Source organism: Theropithecus gelada, chromosome 15 (genome assembly GCF_003255815.1).
Source record: "Theropithecus gelada isolate Dixy chromosome 15, Tgel_1.0, whole genome shotgun sequence".
Taxonomy (NCBI): Eukaryota; Metazoa; Chordata; class Mammalia; order Primates; family Cercopithecidae; genus Theropithecus; species Theropithecus gelada.
In genome coordinates, this window is record NC_037683.1 from 96,820,896 (window position 1) to 96,826,895 (window position 6,000).

Genomic DNA, 6,000 nt, shown 5'->3' on the forward strand with positions numbered 1-6,000 from the left:
TGTTGGCTAGGCTGGTCTCAAACTCCTGACCTTGTGATCCGCCCGCTTCAGCCTCAAAGTGCTGGGATTACAGGCGTGAGCTACCGCACTTGGCCAGATCAGGATTTCTAAGTCACCATCTTTGAGGAGCTCCTGCAATGACAGCAGAGAAACCACCCTCCTATCCAGTGTGGCCCTGTTGCGGGCAGAGGCCCTAGCCAGTACCAACCAGAGATAAATCCAAACCTCGAGGCAACACAATAGGCAATCAGACCTTTCAGAGGAGCCAGGCTAGATGCGGGCCAGTCACAGGCCCAAGGCACTGTGATGGCTCAGGTGAGCTCTGTCATGGGGGCAGTGAGGGGACCTGCAGTCAGAATTGGCAGCAACCCTGGCCACCGATGACAGCCTGGAACACAGGAGGTCAAGGGTCAGCCCAGAGCAGGCAGACAGGATCAGGGAGGGCACTTGTTACCATCAGCAATGGAGGAGACCAGGGAGGGCACAGGGGCCAGAAAATCCAGCAATCAAAATTCCAGCACAGGGCAGGAGCTCCTGACTAAAAGACAGAAGTCAGGATGTCAAATCCTAACACCACCATGTTCTGGCTGAGTCACCCCAGATGAAATATTTGTCCTCATTGTGCCCAAGTTTCTTAATTTAAAAAAATAAGAGTAAGAGACCCACATCACAGGATTGCTGTGAGAATTAAATGAGATAATACTTACTAAAATGCCAATGCATTATCTGGCACATAATAGGTGCTCCATAAATGTGTCTTTTTCTCTTAAGACTCTCCTGGAAGTTGCCAGTGCTCCATGTCCCAAACTAAATACCATGCCAGATATAGATCTGGTTTGTTTCTCTTCTTTTCTTTGTTAGTTTGAGTACCTAAAGTTTGTCCTTCAGTGTGTGAAAGTCCAATTTCAACGTTATTTCTCCCGCTGTATCCTTCATGCCTTTCTAATCTTCCTATAGGCATTCTTAAATACACTTCTCTAAGAAATAGTATATTACCTACTACAAAATATTATAATATTTGATGAGGGACATACCCACCTCTGCCACAGTCCCCACCACTCCCTACTGTCTCACTCCTGGCCCTATCTGCACAGAGGTGAAGAGCAACAGCACATATGGCCCATCCCAACCGTATGATGGCATCAGACAGCCATGATTCCGTGAGGACTACCCTGCTGCTGAGGTTGAATATAGTTCCTTGGCAGCAGAGCCTAACCCAGCAGAGCAGCTGTAAGTCCTCAGGTGGCACCAGGCAAGTGGTAGCCTTGGCAAGGTGGGGAGGGAAAATGGAGGTGCATCTGCAGTTCTTCCAGGGGTGGCCAATACAGGTAGCAAGTCAGCACCAGCTCAGTTTCCAAAGCTCCACTGTATCTCAGAAGAGAAACAATTACTCAGGAAAATCAAGGCCTGTGAGCCACTCTCCATTCCCCTCCGTAAGACCACAGAGAGGGGGAAAAAATGCTTGAAAGCAGATCTGATTTTCAAACTTCCACTCTGCTTTTGTTAAGATGACTTAAGCTATCCAAACCTCCAAAGCCTCTAGACTCCACGAATTCCAAATTACCTTGGCAGCCGTGGGGAGAGCAGTGAACAACAGTTACCTCTTCGAATTCTTTTCAGCTTTGTTGGTACGACTGGAAGAAGTCAAGGCAGAGCACACGCAGACAACCACCTCATTTCGAATTCCCAGGCCTCCTTCAGCCTGTGGCCTTGCTCAGCTCACTGTGATGCAGCTAAATGGTCATTGGGGGTCTTATCTGTATGAAACCCGCTGTGTTTGGAAGTAGACAGCTTGCTGAGCCATTGCAGAGGGCATGGAGACCAGGAAGGAAACAGCATTCATGGAGGGGATGTCCTAGGGGTTTCACTGGAAGCTCTCAGGGGCTAGGGATGATATTCAAAATATTTAACAACAAAGGAAGGCAAGAGAGGACCACCAAATTAAAATGATTGCCCCCACCAGTCCAGACTCCAGTATGTCACACCAATAGCCCCATGGAGAAAATAATGTTATTATCCACATTTGACAATTTTGAAAACCTAACACAGAACTCATGAACAGCTCTACAAGCTTCCATGTGGTCTGCTGAGAGGCCTGGCCACTGCCTCCAGGAAGACAGAATGAGGCCAGTGAACAGCTGTAAAATATATTTTAGAGGAAGGACATCTGGTCTGGTCCTGGGATCACATAAGCTTCCTGGTTGAACCCTGAGGTCATGGGTTTATTGTATTTACACGAAGAGCCATATTTTCACCAGAATCATAATACCATCAAATTAGAGGACAGGACTTCAGAAATCACAGTGAAGTTTCTGCAGGCTAGTGACAGAGCTGGGTCCAGAACCCAGGTCTCTGGCTCCCACTCTGAGAACCTTCAGGCCACAGAGGCATCCCTGCTCAGGCCCTTCTGATGTCTGCGGCATTGCACAGTTTGCCAAGCTCAGCTTTGCCAGAGGCGAAAACAGATGCAGAGGCATCTCAGCTCTAGACTCACATTTGTTGATTGGACATATAACCAAGTGAAGGACTTGATCCCAGAAGCTCCTATGAAGATTCAGGAGTTGAAAGTTGGACTGAGGGTAAGGAAGGGCAGTATGTGAAGACTGGAAACTCATGTATTTTCAAAATGATCAAATTGAGGCACTGTACCCCGTAGTGTATGGAAATACTATCATCTTGTTGCGGCTGTTCAATTAAGAGAGTGCACTTGAGGCACTTTACTGGGTGCATTTCATGCCTCAATAACTTTTTTTTTTAAGACAAAGCCATAATCTGTTTATTCTTCACATTGAATGCCCCTCTAAAAAGCCTACGCTGAAATTTAAAGATATTTACAGAAGCACCCATAAAGAAAAATAACCAAGCCTGCTGCCACCCAACTGACAGTTTTTTAAAGCTTAAGCAAGAAAATTATATGGCAAAGCCTGAAATGCCTGCCCCACCTCCAGGAGGACAGGGATGCGTGTGTATGTACCCGTGCGCGCACACACACACATAGACACACACACACACACACATATATAGACACACACACACATACACACATACACACACACACACGTACATACACACACACACATACACACACACATACACACATAGACACACACACACATAGACACACACACACATAGACACACACACATAGACACACACGCACACATAGACACACACACACGCACACACATAGACACACACATAGACACACACACANACACACACACACATACACACACACATACACACATAGACACACACACACATAGACACACACACACATAGACACACACACATAGACACACACGCACACATAGACACACACACACGCACACACACAGACACACACATAGACACACACACACATACACATAGACACACACAGACACACACACACACATAGACACACACACACACATAGACACACACACATAGACACACACACACACACACATAGACACACACATAGACACACACACACACACACACACACACACATAGACACACACACACATGCAGTTCCAGCTTCTCAGACACAGCCGCATGCACACAAGCCTCTTTCCTGGATGTATTGTGACAGCCACTAAGCTAATGAGATCCCAACTGTCACCCTCAGTTTTTACATCTGTTTTTAGTGTTTTCATTCCAAGACTGTTGCCCAAAAGGCAGTGAAAGGCGAAATGCCTATTATCAGCCTTCTTCCTCCTCCTCTTTGGAATAGCAGAGTCCCCACGTGGCAGCCTGGAACAAAGACCCTCAGCTCCCTGGAAAGGGAAGACTCTGACTCCAGGAAGATGGCAGGGCTGGAGTCTCCTTGCCACTCACACCAGGTATTGATGGGCAACCACAGAGGCTGGGCAGGGGAAACAAAACTGTTAAACTCTCTAGAAAAATACCATGCTGCCAGCCAAGTGCCAGAGCAGCTGCAGGGACACCTGAGTGCCTGCACTGATGGAGTAACTCAAAGTCGGAGCAGTGTGAGAAACACACTCTTGCAAATTGGAGGAAGGGTGATCTTTCTGAATGGATAAAATCTGGAAATGAGGCTTTAATGGATGTCCGTTTAATAAGTCCCCAAATGTGAAGCATGTATAGGTGCCCTGAGGCATCAGCAATCCACGGCAAAATCACCTTTAACCCGACAGCAACGAACACGAGTTCCCTAAATCACCAACAATTTGTTTTTATGACAAAAACAAAATACACCTTTTTTTTCAGCCACGTCAGTGGAACTTTTTCATAAAGAGTTTTTCACAAAGAGTTTTTAAACACTGGAGGGAAATATGCTACTTCAGTGATTATGCTGAGGTGCAGCATTAAATGAGGTTAGATTGTATTTTCCATAATACACATGTACTTATTAGAAAAGGTAGTTTTTTAACTTCTTTTCAGAGCAATCGATATCGATGCTGGGAGCAGGTAAATCTTTTTTTTAAAAAAAAAAAAAGAGCAATAGATAGAAATGTTAAACTGCCCCACTCCACACAAACACACAAATACATATCTCTCTCTCACACACACACACACACACACACACACACGGAAGTACTGACTAGTCCCTCCCATACTGTCTTTATTTTAAAGGGGAGCAGTGATACCTACCCAGGTGATTGCAAAACACCGTGCAGAGTGACACTGCCACGCTGCAGTTTAGCCCGGGGCCAAATAGCCTGACAGGGATGCTGGTATGAATTTTTCACGGAATACCCGTGGCGAGTTTCTTACAGCATGTGCTGTGACATCAGGTTGAAGGTATGAGCAGGCAAGAAAGTGAAGTTTGAGCTGTCAGGGGAGAGGCGAGAAGAGTATTATCCCCTCATCCCCTCAAAATGAGCTGGCCAGAGGACCAGTCCCAGCCAAGAGCACTCAAATCAGATCTTGGTCGCTTCTCTGCCTCTCTCTTTAATAAGTGAAACTGCTTATGAATTATTAACAACTATTAATCTAACCATTTAACAATTGATAACTATTATAACTAATAACTATTTAACAATTTAATAGTTCATAATAGACTTCTGTAAATTATTCATAACTGTCAAGGATCCCCAGTAGATTCTTGGTTGTTTGTGAGTTTAAGAGGAAGGACTAATTCCATTTCCTATAAAAACCCCAAGTGCCAGGACTTGATTCCTCTTAACAAGATATCAACAGAGGGAGACTGGCAGGCTATCAATTCTTGCCCCCTCTTCTGGGCTCTTAGAACTTTCCAGCAGCCATGCTGATGGGGGAGCAAATAACTGTGGCCTTCCCCCAGCAGTTCTCTTCTAGCTAACTCAATCTTTGATGCGATAGACGCTCCATATGTACACACTATTGATATCCTCCTGTGTGATATACGAGCTGTCAAAAATCTGGAACCAAATCTATACTCAGAATGAGTTGGCCCGATCCCTTTGTAGTTCACGAGCATGGTGATTGGGTGCTCAAGCCCATGTGTGAGGTGTGCCTCCCTCAAACCTTGTTACAACGTCGGCACAGCATCATCTGACGTAAAAAAGAAAAAAATTAGTTGGCCTCATTTCAAATCCTCCTGGTTTATGTTAAGTAATTAAATTACTCATCCCCGTATGAACTGATGCTTGAGATTTTTTTCCTCAGACAGAGTCTCGTTCTGTTGCTCAGGCTGGAGTGCAATGGTGCAGTCTCGGCTCACTGCAGCCTCCGCCTCTCAAGTTCACGCCATTCTCCTGCCTCAGCCTCCCGAGTAGCTGGGACCACAGGCGCTCGTCACCGCAAAAGGCTAATTTTTTTTGTACTTTTAGTAGAGACGGGGTTTCACCGTGTTAGCCAAGATGGTCTCAATCTCCTGACCTCGTGATCCGCCCGCCTTGGCCTCCCAAAGTGCTGGGATTACAGGCGTGAGCCACCGCGCCCGGCCAACTTCTTAGATCTTTTAACCAGAGTTTAAGAATACTTGTGAAAGAATTATCCAAATTTTTATTGCCTTTTTTTCTTTCTGTCTTTTTTTTTTTTTTTTTTTTTTTTTTTTTTTTTTTTTTTTTT

At 45.4% G+C, this 6,000-nt stretch overlaps 1 protein-coding gene and 1 non-coding gene across 4 annotated transcripts in view; one reads left to right on the forward strand and one right to left on the reverse strand.

Annotated features, from left to right (window-relative positions):
- The window catches only part of FRMD3 (FERM domain containing 3), a 293,594-nt gene that overhangs the window by 193,552 nt on the left and 94,042 nt on the right, over positions 1-6,000 (reverse strand). The window lies entirely within an intron of this gene.
- LOC112608805 lies at positions 5,385-5,487 on the forward strand. The gene has a single exon (XR_003116089.1). It is a non-coding gene; the product is annotated as a small nucleolar RNA U13 (small nucleolar RNA).